A 16584-nucleotide genomic window follows, 5' to 3' on the forward strand; every position below is an offset into this window, starting at 1 on the left:
ATAGGTCGTGTAATAGGAAGAATATCGCTAAAACTAGAGATGAAATTCCTCAACTCTTTAGCATGACGAGCAGTAGTATAACAAGCTAATTTCCGCCTCCATAGTAGAGGTAGACACTGTATTCTGTTTGACACTCTTCCAAGAAATAACATCACCAGCTAACAAAAAAATAAATCCTGTAGTGGATTTCATATCATCTACACAACCCCCAAGGTCTGCATCTGATTAACCAGTGATTTCTAGAGTACTAACATTTCTGTACACAAGCATGCGATGTCTTGTTTTCCGAAGGTATACCATAACCTTCTTAGCTGCAACCCAATGCGCATGACCAGGATTAGCTCCCTAACACATTCACTGCATAAGCAATGTCAGGTCTAGTACACACTTCAGCATACATTAAACTACCAACAGCACTAGCATAAGGAACGTCTTTCATAGCCTTCTCATCAAGTGTATTTTGGGGACAATCATTCTTTCTTAACTTATCATCTTTAGATATGGGAGCTACACTAGGCTTACATTCTAAGAGGATAAATTTTTCTAGAACTCGATCGACATATGCCCTTTGAGATAATCCCAACATTCTCTTAAACCGATCGCGCACAATCTTAATACCAAGTACAAAGGATGCTTCCCCCAAATCTTTTATGTCAAAGACATTTGAAAGATTTGCCTTTGTGTCATGCAACAAACCAAGATCATTACTAGCAAGTAAAATATCATCAACGTAAAGGACAAGAAATATGAATTTCCTCCCACTGATCTTGGAATATATGCAAAGATCAATTGCATTCTCAATAAATCCTATAGACTGCACAACCTCATGAAACTTTAAATACCACAGACGAGAAACTTGTTTCAAACCATAAATAGATTTCTTTAATTTACACACCATATGTTCTTTACCTTTCTCAACAAAGCCATCCAGTTGCCGCATATAAACTTCTTCACTAAAATGACCATTCAAAAAAGCAGTCCGAACATCCATTTGGTGCAATTATAGATCATAATATGCAGTTAAGGCCATCAGAATTCTAAATGAATCCTTAGAAGAAACAAGTGAAAATGTTTCATTAAAATCAACACCTTATCTTTGAGTATAACCCTTTGCCACCAATCTGGCCTTAAACCTCTCACTAGCACCTTTAGAATCCTTCTTTACTTTAAATATCCATTTGCACTCAACCGGTTTAAAATCACTAGGAAGATCAACTAATTCCCAAACTTCATTTGTGCCATAGATTGCATCTCATTATACATAGCCTCTTTCCATTTTTCTACTTGTGGGGAAGAAATAGCTTGCTTATAGCTTACGGGTTCAACTATCTCACTCAAATCATAATCAACTTCCCCAGTATAGATAACATAATCATCAGGAATAGCAAAATGTCTTTCTCTATGAGAACGCCTTAAAGGTGCAACAACAGGTGACAACCTATTCGGGACCGGTGAAACAGTATTATCAATCACCATACTTCCCCCATTTGAAGAAGAAGGAACTCTAACAGGCTCAGAAGGACAAATAGAGTTAGTATTACAACGACAAGATTCCAAGTCATTCTCCAAAAATTTAGCTGTCAAAAACTCCACAATTCTGGTGCTATTAGATGGACAGTAGAATCTATAACCTTTAGAAGTTGCAGGATAACCAATGAAAAAACCAGGAGTTGTTTTGGGATCAAGCTTCTTTTTAGAAGGGTTATAAATTCTCACTTCAGTTGGACAACTCCATACCCTTAAATGATTCAAACTTGGTTTTCTCTCAGTCCACAATTCAAAAGGTGTTTTAGGAACTGATTTGCTAGGTACTCTGTTTAGGATATATGAGGCAGTTTTAAGAGCTTCTCCCCAAAGAAAATCAGGTAATTTAGATCTCGACATCATACTCCTCACCATATCTTTCAAAGTACGGTTACGACGCTCAGCCACACCATTTTGTTCAGGAAGACCCGGCATAGTATATTGTCCAACAATACCACATTCTTGCAAGTATTCAGCAAATGGTCCCATGAACTGTCCTGAATCACCATGTTTACCATAATACTCACCACCTCGGTCCGATCTCACAATCTTAATAGTCTTATTTAACGGGTTCTCAACCTCAGCTTTAAAGATTTTGAACTTATCAAGGGCCTCAGACTTGTTACTTATAAGGTAGACATAGCCATATCTAGAATAGTCATCAATGAATATGATATAAGATGTCTTTCCACAAATGGTAGAGGATATGGTCCACTAATGTCAGTGTGAATAACCTCTAGGAGTTCCTTACTATGGGTTGCACTCTTTTTCATAGATTTGGTAAATTTTCCCCGAATACAATCAACACAAGTGACATCAAAATCCTCAAAATTTAGCTCATGAAGTATTTCACATTTGACAAGTCTATGGATTCGCTCTCTAGAGATGTGGCCAAGTCACTTATGCCATAAAAGGGAAGAATTTTCTTTGGTTAAGGCTCTTTAGGTTCCAACACTCTCAACATTCAAGGAAACATCATTTGAAATTAAATCCAACCGGTACAAATCATCACAAAGAAATGCATTTCCAATCATACGAGAGTTATCAAACAATTCAACTCTTTTATTAGAAAAAACCAAACGAAATCCACACTTGTCTAACTGGGAAATAGAAATCAAATTCCATCTCATAGACGGTACATAAAGAGTATTTTCTAGAGTCAAAGAAAATTCTGAACTAAGCTTTAAGATAATTGTTCCTACGAACTCCACATCAAGTTTCGCTCCATTTCCTACTGACACGGTGACTCTACCCTCACTTGGTGTTTGTTTGTTTGGAACCCCTGCAAAGAATTGGAAATATGAACAGATGACCCACTATCTAACCACCAAGAATGAGGAGGTACATAACCTAAAGAGGATTCAAAACAAACTAAGGCCAATGAATTACCTGTCTTTTTCTTTGCTAACCAGGCTTTGTATTTAGAACACTCACTCTTCCTATAACCAGTTTGGTTGCAGAACCAACAAGTAACTTCAGTAGTATTGGTGTCACGTTCTTTATTACTCTCAGCCTCAGGACCATTAAGATTGTGAGATGGACCATGCTTTTGATAGGGACCATGTTTGTGGTATGGGCTAGATTTATTCTTTTGGAACTTATTCCCTTTAGAGCTCTTGTAGAAAGGTTTACCCGACTTCTCCTTCGAAAATGGTGGGTTAGTTACTAAGTTCACAACTTCGTCCTTTGTCTCCTTCCCCTTTTTCTTTTCAACTCCAACACACAAAGAAATAAGGGCATTGACTGTCCAGGTATCATTTTGGGCGTGATAGGCAGTTTTGAGGTGATCCCACTCTTTTTGAGGAAGAGAATTAAGGATTTGATAAACAAGGAATGGCTCAGCAATGGGTACTTTGAGTTTAGTAAGACGGTTTGCAATATCCTCCATTTTAAGGATATGAGCTCTAACACCACTGACCCCATCATATTTAGCGTTAGTGAGAAAATCCATTAATTCCCCAGTTTCAGCCTTTTCAGATTCCTTATACTGATTTCCTATAGCCTCAAGCAACTCCTTAGCAGTTTTAATCTCAGCAGAAAAACCTTGAAATTCCCCAGACATCGATTTTTTTATAATCAACATACTTAACTTATTAGCCTTTTCCCACTTATGAAAATGGTCCTTTTGAGCTTGAGTGCTCTCGTGTGTAAGAGCTGAAGGTTTGTCCTCAGTCAAAGCTATATCTAAGTCAGCTAAACCAAGGGCCAACTCAACATCACTTTTCCACTTAGCAAAATTATTCCCTCTAAGAGTCTCAATAGAACAAAGTTGGTTGCTCACAGGAAAATTATTAACTGAAATAATAAATAAGACAAATATTAGCATGATATGGGTATAATTTCTTTATAACTTTACACAAGAATATGCTAGGGGAGTTGCAATATTCTCACATAAATTCATATTATACCTTATGCATTCCGCTTTGGGGAGAATACACAAAGCACAATAACTACCTTCAAGTAAATAGACAAGGAAGTTTCTAAAAAATAAATCCCCTTTGGGCAGATAAATTTATAAGAAATCAAATTATTTACACTTGTATTTACTCAACCACTTACTCAAATTAACTTATACAACATCCCCCTTTGGGCAGGAAATTATAGAAACTAATTTAAGAAGCACAAACATTCCGGAATCCTTATGAATTATTTCAAATATTGATAGATAGCCCGCTTTGGCCAAGCTAACCACCGCAATTGAAATAAATCACCGAAACAATACCCATATATTTACATACATGCTATTTCCAGTTTTTTCGAGTTTGTCAATATTAAAAGAGTAATACGGCATGTTATTAGTCATTAACATTCGTTTTCATGATTAAATTTATTGCGGGTCAAATAAGTACAACACTCATCAAAATCTAAGAACAAAGTGTAAATGCAGAGAATATCACGACTTAATTTTATTGCACATGCTATATTTTTTCTTTACTGACTACATTGTTTATATGATAAACTGACCGAAGAGGAATAAAAAGAGTAACTTAATTAGAGCACCAGCAGCATAAACATAAATAGAATCAAATTTAATCAATCATGAAAAGACAAGAAAAAAAACACGAAACCCAATTAGAAAATTGTGTTCCACAAAAAAAAAAGGAATTCCAAAACATGACAAACCAACCGACAATGTTTCATAGACAATATTTCATACTAAGTGCTCCGTAATTTATACTTAATAACAATGGGTTTCTGTTTAAACTTATAACCACGATGATCGGATACCCCAATTAATATTAATTATACCAATCAAACGAAAAGAAGAATAATAACAATAAACCCTAGTGTTGGAGTAAGTGTTCCCGACAATAATGCGATCACATTGTCAATGACATATTTAAATCTCATAATAAGAATAGAAAGGGATGATACATTATATATAGTCAACTGGTCCACACATATCGGTAATGATTGGCTGACTAGAGTTTGACATTACTGTCGTACGACGGTGGTGATCAGTTGATCCTTTGAGGTCACACCTAAAGGACGATTCCCTTAATTGAAAAGATTAATTAATTGTATAACGATATGAGTTAATTAATTCCTTAAAATTGACTAAAAGTTAGTCGAACAAATTATTTAGAGAGATTTCGAGTTTTGCACTCGAGGCGCGAAAATTATTATTTAATTATGCGATAATTGAATAATAAACTATTTGAGACGGGAATTAATAATTAAACGGTTAATTATTAAAATTGTACTAATCGATTAATGTGATTAATATTAGTACGTAAAATATATGTGCAGGTGTACACGTATATTTGCCGAGTGATGTTAGACGAAACTAATTGGGAATTATTTAAACATGAGACGATGTTTAAAATAAAATTACACGTATTTGTGCGATAAATATAAGAACCAAAATGGACCCGTAAATGGGTCATTTTGGACCGTGTAAAATGTGCCTTGAATTGTGTGCACAAGACACAATTAGACACATATGAGACAAGCCATTGTTTTTTTATTGGCTCTTGTCTTTCCCATAAACTTTTACTCTAATCCATGCCAAAAGCTATTGGGCATGTATAACATAAAAAATGCACTCCCCATGCTACTTCTTTTGACTGTCCACCATCATCACAATAGAGTTGTTGTGTTTTCATTTTTGTTTTTTGTTCATTGGAAAAAAAAAATACTCCAACTTTTCTCTAAACATAAAAATTGTTTTTATGGAAAAATTTATTCCTAAATTCTAATATATTCTCAAGATTACAAGTGTAGTAAACATAAAAATATTAGAATGATTTTAAGGTTACTTATATTATTATCTAGTTAATAATAGTGTAAGTATTAAGGGATTAGTCTTGAGTGCAACTAATTGGAGGTGTTCTACTTTGAATACTTGGAGGATCATCCATTGTGTTATTAGCTCAAGAACAAGTAGTGGAAGGAGACTACTTTTTGTAGATACCTCATTTATGCACCTCCCGCAAACCACCCGGTGATGATTGGGCCGCATGTTTGGTACGCGGAACGATTTGTGACAGTCGTAAGTTTATCGTCAAGTGATCGCTCAAACATTTATATCTACCTCTTAATTGTCATCTACGTGCCGATACGGTCGTTTTGACAGTAATTAGAGTTCATTTGGAGTCCGGGCCTAAAACCGTCTTCATTTTCTAATAACCATTTAAATGCCGAGTCGGAATGTTCTGGAATGTTCCGGATATTTCTATTCCATATTTTATAAATCTTTTAGTCTTTGGTAAACAATTTCCCGTAATATTCACACAAAATATTAAGGAAAACAAAATTATTCCGTTATTCCATAAACTAAACACGGAAATCTTTCTTCCGCAGGAGGAAACCACTTGGGAAAGGACGCAGCAGGTGCTGCGCCTCTTCCAAGAGACGCAGTGCCTGCTGCGCCTCTTCCCGAGTCCTTTTCTGCGTATTTTTCGTATCTTTTCATATCTTTTCGAGATTCACTTCCAAACTCTCTCCGAAAACCCTACTTCCTTCGTGTGATTAGTATAAATAAAGACCTTCGGTCTCACATATTTCTCACGCGAGTGTCCGCCCTTCTCTTCTCCCTTTGCATTCTAGACCACGTTCTTACTTTTTGGCGTCTACGTGCTTGAACATTCGACCACGTAAGCTCGGATCCTTCTGAGTACCAGCCTCGTTTTGCATGACCGACCAATTTGACCAACCCACCATAATCAACTTTAATCAATCTGTTTTAATTCCTCTTACGAGGGCACTTTCGTCTACATTCGAGTCGAGCATCATTAATCGTTAACTTAGTTCATCTCGTTTCGTCAAACATGTAAGTCTGAGGGTGTAAATCTCTCTTTTATTCATTGTTATTTATTTATTGTAATCATATTGTAAGATTTGTGTCGAAAATACAATTAAAATCGATTTCTAAAACCCTTTGTTTAAAACCCTTTTTACGAATTATCAGAAGACAGACGTCGAGAAAGGACGCAGCAAATGCTGCGCCTCTTCGAAGGGACGCAGTACCTGCCGCGCCTCTTTGTGAGGCTGCCACAGTTCCTGCTTCCTTTCTTCTTCCTTCGTCTTTTGTCAATTCGTTTGTTTTTATTTTCTTTCGTTTGTTCTTCGATTCTTTGATATAAAAGCATAATAATTCCAACATGTATATTATTAATCACCATTAGTAATTAATTCATCTTTTAATTCCCGATTTAAATCCCAAATAACCAATATTTGCGGGTTTCGTCATTAAAGTCAAACCGGGTTGTAGAAATTCGATTCATTCATATCGGGTTTCTGGAATTCGATCTTTGATATATTCTTATCTGTTTATTATCATATTCATCATTGGTCCATCATTAATCCATCATATTTAACCTAATTAATTTGTTTAGTTCTTATATTTGTAATTAACCCTCATTAATCATGTAAATAATTCGTATTAATCGTTTTCATCCATGTTTATTGCTTTCATGACCGTTAATCACATGTAAATAACCTGTTAATCACTTCTATCCGAGTAAATAATATTAATCAAGCATTGAAATCATTAACGAACATTAACGACTTGCAATTCCGGCTTCACAGCCAGAACTGAGCCAAGGAACAGACGCAGTGACTGCTGCGCCTCTTCCAAGGGACGCAGCTCTGCTGCGCATGTTCCTGGCTGATTTCTGTCCCTGAACTTCCGTTTTTGCCTTGACCTAGTTTATTAATTATGTATTAATTAACTATTATTCGTGTTATCACCCTAATTCCTGTTTGTTAATTCATTTATTTATTCTTTTCCAAATTATCCGTTTTAAAGGTATTTTCGACATAAATCAATTAAACCCAATGTAATTATTGTAATTTTCATTATTGTATTTCTTTACTGTATCACTTGTATGCCTTCACATGTAATTAAACTTAAATCCCAACTTTGACCCAATTGTCTGCTAAAATTACGTGTTTACCGACTTAGTCTAATTCTCACATGCTAGGATTAAAACGTTAGATGTTGCATTGCATGCATATAATCGACAATATATCGAGTATAGACAATTTCCCTAATCATTAGTAGAGGCCGCTATCGAGGAGGGCGGGATTAGGTGTTCGATCAAAAGAGCTTCCTAATACGTACCCTCACCCCTTACTCCAGATCTTTGTGAACATCCGTGTTCATTGGTATCCACGAGAGTCATTCTAGACATAGAATGCTAAGGGTAACGAGTTCTTGGTGTTCATGTCACTACTTTGTGTCTTGGCATGGCACGAGGTATTCGAACGGTTTCCAATTTTCCACAATAAATTGGTGGCGACTCCACAAATGCAAACGCTTGTTCTCTCCCCCAAGCGCCCCCGTGGGCCCGCGTCTACAGTTTGGCGACTCCGCTGGGGATAATACACTTACGTGTAGCCAAAAGGGTGAAACTTGAACAAGTTTAGGGAATAGTTTGTACAAGACAATTGTCGGTTTTCATAACTTGGTCTTCCTAGACTGTTTATTCGGCCTTCCTAGGCCCAACCCAACCCATTCGACCAATCGTCCCGTCTAAACGGTCCTAATTCTTATTTGGGCCTAAGGATGGATAGCGATTGATGTCATCCATACCATGATACTTACTCTTGTTTGTATCAAGGACTTTCACTACTTGAGGAAATGGACTAGGAATCGGCCTTACTCTTGTTTGGTACGAGCCTCTCCACAGACTTCAGGTTTGATTGTTCGGTATGGCAACCCACCCTTTAAACCAAAACCCTTCTAAATGCACTCAGCATCCCTTATAATGCTTGTATATTGTTTGTACCATACGTGATCACCCTTTTCTAAACAAAACCATGACGATTTTTGTAAATTCAAAATCCTCCTTTAAAATGTAAATTTTCGAAACTTAGGCCTAATTTTAGCGCAAAACAAGCCGAAACTCTGTCTAATTGTCGAGTTAAAATTCGGGCCTCAAAACCCATTTCAAAACCTCACTTCGAGTCCACTCCTACAACTACACTAAAGTTGACTAGGACCAACATTTTTCCGACTTTGTCATTTCCTCAAAACTCACTTGACACAAGTGGCACACTCCCACTTCACAAGTCAAAACATTTCTTTTCGAGTAAGTGTGCTAGAGTGGTCGATCGTGTTTTGATTCGTCGTCGATCTCTTATTCAGTTTCCAAGATGCCTGAAACAAGCGACGTGAATTTCAACCAACTCCAGAATAGTAATGATCAAATCCTAGTCGCGTTAGCTCGTCTCCAAGTTACTCAAGACCAAGTGTATGATCGCCTTGACACCATTGAGGGCCGAATATATGCCGTGGAAACGAGGATGCCTCCTCGAGAAAGTGAAATAGCCGATGACTTCGTGAACGACTTCGGGGACGAAAACCCTCCCATGGGTATGACTGCAGCTGAGAAACGACTCCAATACTTAGAGGAGCAATTGATGTATCTCAAAGGGGATGACATTTATAGGGAAAATAATCGCAAATATGAGGCTGTGAGTTCCAAGTTGCCAACCAACTTCAACATGACGGATATCCCTAAATTCAAGGGGCATGAAAACCCTTTGAACCATATCCGTGCCTTCAAGGATTACATGTCTATCAAAGGCATTAAACCCGAGATGTTCTTAAGGATCTTTCTTTCATCTCTTGATACCATCCCAAAGCAATGGTTCTATTCGCTAGAACACAAGAAAATCGCTACTTGGGACGATGCCGCAATCGAGTTTGCTAAACAATATGCGGATAATGCTGAAATCCAAGTCAACATGCGCACTTTAGAGGTTCTTACCCAAAATGACAAAGAAGGTTTCACTAATTTCCTAAGTCGGTGGAGGAAGACTAGTACTCAACTTGTTGAACGACCAGATGAGGCTACCCTTGTGGAGAAATTCGTGGACAACCTAAAACCCATCTACGCAAATCATTTGAGGTATCAAAACATCAAGACTTTCAAAGATTTGACCGTACTAGGGACAAGGATCGAAGATGACATTCGTAAAGGGCTCTTGTCCAAAACGATAGGTCGTGGATATCAAGGCTCAACAAGTTGTTCTTACGGCTCTACTAACAAGACTGATGAAGTTAACCTCCTTGAGCCATTTAAGAAGAGTACCCCTCCAAGGAAATTCACAAATCTAGGGGACACGTATTCCAACGCTTTGAAAAGATTGATGAAACTCGGGAAACTTCAACCCATAGGCCCTACACCCGAACCAGAAAAGAAATCCAAGTTCTGGGATGAGAATTCGTACTGCGAATACCATAGAGGTAAGGGACACGATACATAAAAATGCTACAAATTAAAAAATGTACTTCAAGACATGATTGAAGACGGTCGCCTACCAATACCACCTGGAGGTAAGCCTAACAACACTCAGAATCCTCTTGGAGTTCTGATGATTACAAGTGAAGAATCTACCATAGATTGTTCACATCTCATTTCTCCAGTCGAAAACGAAGTTCATGCAACAGAAAATGAAGGGAATTACTCCACCATTTCTCCAACCATCATTGATTTCATCGCATGGGCAAAAAGTGTGGATAGGCAAGTCTTGGAACTAGAGAGTGCAGTGGCAACCTTATGTGGCCCCAACGCCACACCTAAAGAACGTGCACCACTAGTTTTCTCTCAAAACATTACAATGCAAGAAGTAGTAGCCATGGTTGATGAACTAGTCGACCAAATTATCCAATTAGAAGCTGAAATCGTGAGAATGAGGGAACTTCCTACTATCAATGGAATATGGGCCGATGATGATGAAGATGAGTATCTCACTGAACACTACTTAGTCAAAGTCGGTGAAGAAATAGTCTAGAATTGTGAAGATCAAGATGTAGATCACCTCACTCGTTCAGGGCGCCCATACCAAAATACTTCTCAAAATGGTCCCATAGCAAACGGTCCAACCAATGTGGTCACACCAAATGATAATGAAGAAGGTTCTACCGACCATCTACTAAAGCAACTACAAAAGACAAAGGCTGATCTTTCAGTCTGGCAACTAGTGGCAAGCTCATTCCCACATCGCCAAGCTTTAATGCAAGCTTTGGCCAAACTAAACGTGGCACATAACTCCACACCTGACGACGTGTTCAACTTGGTCTTCCAAGAATCACCAAAGCTAAGTAATCCAATTACTTTCTCGGATGAGGATTTGCCACCCTTCGGTGCTAGCCATAACTTGGCTCTTTATATCACCGTCATTTGCTTAAAGAAGAATGTGCCAATGACCTTAGTAGATGATGGCTCTGCAGTCAATGTCATACCCTTGAAAACGGCATATAAATTGGGCATGAAAGAATCAGATTGGACTCCTACCAACCAAGGTGTTCGCGCATATGATGGTACATGACGAAAGGTGGTGGGACTCGTTGACCTAACCATAGCCACATGACCGATTGAGCGAAAGGTCAATTTCCAAATAGTGGACATTGAGGCATCCTTCAACATACTTCTGGGAAGACCCTGGATTCACGCTTCGAAAGCGATAACATCCACACTCCACCAGAAAATCAAAATCCCACTAAATGGTAAGGTGGTGACGATCACTTCGTCGCCCATCAAGGCAATCATCGAAAAGAAGTCAAGCAATCAAGTCCTTACAGATCCAGTACATGAACTTGGGGGCTTCCATATCATAAATGTCATAGAGAGTGGATCGGCACCATTATACTTCAATCCCTACTCTAACCTAGTGGTCAACCACATACTCAAAACCCAGGGATACTTCCCGGGAATGCCTTTGAATCCTATCCGAAGGAACGACTTTGCACCCTACAAAGAGGGTAATTCACAAACAATACCCCTTGGATTAGGATACAAACCCACCAAAGAGGAAGTTCTCGAGATGCTCGCTCAATTTCAAAACCGTAAGAATGTGGGAATCTAAATGCGACCCTATCTCCCTACCCTAAATGGATACTTCGTTAGGGAAGGAAATCAATAACTCTTTCATGGATTTCCTGAACCTTGGAACTATCTCGAAAGGAAGCTATCCGGAATTGAGATCTTTCACAATTGCTACTTCATTCCTCCAGAAACGGTTCCTACCGTCAAGACTCGTCAAGCACCTTGTCTAAACGAACAAGCCATGAGTCTACTCTTTGGAGAAGATCGATTCGTTAGAGCCGCGCAGGATGAGATCATTACCATGATACTTCAAGACGATCACTTCAACCCTACCGTGTTAATCACAGAAATCAACACCAATCAGCAGAAAGGATGGAGAAAATCGATCAAGTGGACAAACAATCAAGGAAGACTCTTCAAGCTCACTACTGGAGAAGGAGAGATGTTCAAAGGAGAGCCAGAAGACGATGAATTCGAGTCAGAGTCAGAGTCGGAGTCAGAGTCGGAGTCTAGAGAACTTTCTAGAGAGTCTCCTCCTGTCGTCATTCCCACTCCCCTCGTTTCTCCTAGCCTAGTGTCGAATAGAAACAGTAGTTCGGGAAATGTCCCAACCACTGTCCCTTTACCGCCACTGACCACAGATCAGATGGCTTCTTTGTTTCAACTTTTCTCAAATCTTAATATGAATAAATCAGGTTCTGCTTACTCCTTCGTGTTATCTTGAATGCAATTCTGTTTACGATGATAATGAGAATGACCCATACCCTGACTCAATCGAAATACCTCCCTACATAGCCAAGGAAATACTACAAGAGGGGGAAGGGGGACCAGTAATAGAAAATACTGAACCCATCAACGTAGGAACTGAACTAAAACCCCAAGAACTTAGGATATGGATAACCTTGAGCCCCACCGAAGGGGCCGATTTCATAGACCTCCTACACGAGTTCAAAGACGTTTTTGCTTGGTCCTACAAAGATATGCCAGGGATCGACAGGGACATTGCAGAGCATAGAATCCCAATCAAACCAGGGTTCAAACCCGTGAAACAGAAGCTTCGTCGAATGAGGACAGAATGGGCTCTCAAGAACAAAGAAGAAGTCGATAAACAATTCAAAGCCGGGTTCATCAAAGTTTCTGAGTACTCAGACTGGGTAGCTAACATAGTCCCCGTACCCAAAAAGGATAGGAGAATCCGTGTTTGTGTTGACTTTAGAGACTTAAACAAAGCAAGCCCTAAGGATGACTTTCCTCTACCACATATTGACATATTAGTGGATAATACGGCGGATCACGCGTTACTATCCTTCATGGATGGTTACGCGGGATATAACCAGATCAAGATGGCCTTAGAGGACATACATAAGACCGCCTTTGTCACTCAATGGGGAACCTATTGCAACACGGTTATGCCGTTTGGGTTAATCAACGCCGGAGCTATATACCAACGCACCGCAACTACGCTCTTACATGACATTATGCATAAAGAAGTTGAGGTATACGTAGATGACATGATTGTCAAGTCCAAGGAAAGAGAGGGACATATTGCGAACCTTCGCAAATTCTTCTCGAGGCTACGGAAGTACAACATGAGGCTCAATCCTCAGAAATGCGCATTCGGCGTGACATCTGGCAAAATCCTGGGATACGTGGTTAGCCAATGAGGTATAGAAATAGACCTTTCAAAGATCAAAGCTTTAATCGAAATGCCGCAACCTCAAACAGAGAAAGAAGTTAGGGGATTCCCAGGCAAGGTACAATACATAAGTCGATTCATATCGAAACTCACCATGATTTGTGAACCTATATTCAAGAAGATAAAGAAAACAGATCACACCATGTGGGATTATAACTGTCAGAAGGCTTTCGACTGAATCAAGGAAATACTAGCCAAACCGCCAGTGCTCATGCCACCTCAACGAGATCAACCTCTTGGTTTATATCTCACGGTAACTGAAACGGCCATGGGCGCCATGCTAGCTCAAACCGTAGGGGAAGAAGAAAGAACCATCTACTACCTTAGTAAGAAGTTCTTGGATTACGAGTGCAAATACAGGCCACTCGAGAAGACATGCCTCGCTCTTGTGTGGGCAATGAAGAAGCTACGCCGCTACATGCTTAGCGACTCCGTCAAAATATTCTCCAAAATAGATCCCGTCAAATACCTCTTCGAGAAACCCGTTCTCAATGGACGTCTAGAAAGATGGACTTTGATGCTCTCTGAGTTCGATCTTAAGTATGTGCCTTTGAAAGTCATAAAGGGGCGCGCCGTTGCCGAATTCTTCGCAGAAAATCCCGTCACTGATACACAAATGATAGACACCTGGTCATTTCCGGATGAGGATATACTCCAAACAGATGTAGACTCCTGGGACCTCTATTTTGATGGAGCATTGAACTTAAGAGGATTTGGAATAGAAGTGTTGCTCATTTCTACTGAAGGCGAGCATACACCAATCTCTGTCAAACTCGACTTCGAGGTGACAAATAACGCTGCAGAATCTGGCTTTGTCTCATTGGATTGCAAGCGGCAGTAAGTTTAGGCATCAAGAATCTTCGAGTACATGGGGATTCCTCTTTGATCATCAATCAAATTACGGGATCTTGGAAAATTCGAAGCGAAAGCCTGGCACCTTATCAAGCCAGAATAGACCAAGTCGCCCAATTCTTCGATCAAGTAACCTACTTACATCTAACTCGAGAAGAAAATCAATTTGCGGATGCTCTTGCAAAACTCGCATCTTTAATTAACATGTCGGATAGTATGGTAGAGATGCTTTTATGCATCGAACGATGATCAGAGCCGGCTTATGTGCACCAAATCACCGATGAAGAGGAAATTACAGAGGAGCCTTGGTTCCAAGCAATCCTAAACTTCAAACTCAACGGCACCTATCCACCAGAAATGGATAAAAGGGGATAATGCGCTATCCGCTTGCTAGCTTCCCAATACGTCCTCATGCAAGGAGAGCTATACAAAAGAACACCTCTTGGTGTAATCCTACATTGTCTTGATCATTCACAGGCACGGAAAGTGATGGAAGAAGTCCATGATGGAGAATGTGGCCCTCACATGAGTGGACCCATGATGGCAAAGAAAATCACACGTTTGGGATATTATTGGACCACGATGGAATCTGATTGCATCAAATATGTGAGACATTGCCATAATTGTCAAATCTTCGGGAATGTGCAACATGTTCCTCCCTCATTGCTTTACACCATGACATCTCCCTGGCCATTTTCTGCTTGGGGAATTGACATCATCGGTAAAATCACTCCAGCCGGAACAGGAGGTCACTATTTCATCCTAGTAGCAATAGATTACTTCACCAAGTGGGTAGAAGCGGCTTCCTACACCAGTCTTACAACCAAGAATGTGGCAAAGTTCATACAAACCAATATCATTTGTCGATATGGTTGCCCACATGAGATCATCAGTGACAATGGATCACATTTCCAAGCTGAGACTGAACAATTGCTAGCCAAGTACAAAATCAAGCATCACCACTCCTCGCCATATAGACCACAAACCAATGGCGCGGTAGAGGCAGCAAACAAAAACGTTGTCACAATTCTCAAGAAAATGATTGACAACTATAGAGATTGGCCAAGCAAGATACCCTTTGCTTTATGGGGATACCGTACATCCGTTAGGACGCCCACTGGGGCTACTCCTTTCTATTTGACTTACGGCATAGAAGCCGTACAACCAGTCGAGCTAGAAATATCATCCTTGCGTATTTTACTCGAAAGTCAAATACCCGAAGCCGATTGGAAGAGGGATAGATATGAAGAACTCATCCTCCTGGATGAACGAAGGTTACGTGCATTACATAATGTGCAAACATATCAGGTGCGTATCAAACGAGCCTTCAACAAAAGGGTTAAGCCAAGGAACATCAAAGAAGGAGACTTGGTCCTCAAATCCATCAGGGCTCTTTTACATGTCGATCCACGAGGAAAATTCAAACCCAATTGGGCCGGGCCATTCCTAGTCAAGTCCATACTTCCAGGGGGTGCGTTTAGGATCACAGACCTAGACAGGAACGAATTTTCCAACCCAACAAACCTTGACCAATTAAAACGTTATTATGCCTAGAGTAGGAGCAAAAACGCGCCTCGCGTAACCCCACTTGTCACTCTTGCGGCACGAAATAAACGGCCCCTGGCCAAGCTGAATCAAGCTAATGTCATCTTGCTCTTGCATTTTGACAATTTGTCATTCTCATATCATCAAATAAACTAAATTGCATTTTTGGAGTAAGTAAAGCACATGCTTATTTTCTAAATTTCATTACAAACTCTTGCTTAGAACAATTATTCTTTTACATTTACTCGGACTACGCGCAAGGGTTTGATTTCATTTTTTAATGAATACGTAGGCAATCCTTCACGGGATACAACCCACTTAATCACTTTAAATGTAAATAGAAGGACATTTGCAAATGCATTTGAAATTCGAAAAGAATAATGAAAAGAAAACCACAACGGTTTCATAACCAATCAACCTCTTTTATTTCATTAATAATAATAATACGTTACATAATAAAATCATAATAAAAATAAATAGGCTAGGATTCTAAAAACCCCACCTTCTTATTACAATAATAATAATAAATATTAATAAAGACTTGGGCTACTCTTCCATTTTCCCTTTGCCTTTGTCATTTTTATCATACTTCTTGTCGCGACCTCGAGCCGGACGCTTTTGCACCACTTCCGACCTAATCACCAATGGTCTCTCTCGTGGTCTTGCTTTGCCATTCTTGTCAACCACCAT

At 39.4% G+C, this 16584-nt stretch overlaps 1 pseudogene; it reads right to left on the reverse strand.

Moving 5' to 3' along the window:
• Positions 1 to 337: 337 nt before the first annotated feature.
• Positions 338 to 16584, reverse strand: part of LOC141638649 (uncharacterized) — a 42784-nt pseudogene continuing 26537 nt past the window's right edge.

This window comes from Silene latifolia, unplaced genomic scaffold, assembly GCF_048544455.1.
Source record: "Silene latifolia isolate original U9 population unplaced genomic scaffold, ASM4854445v1 scaffold_202, whole genome shotgun sequence".
Classification (NCBI taxonomy): domain Eukaryota; kingdom Viridiplantae; phylum Streptophyta; class Magnoliopsida; order Caryophyllales; family Caryophyllaceae; genus Silene; species Silene latifolia.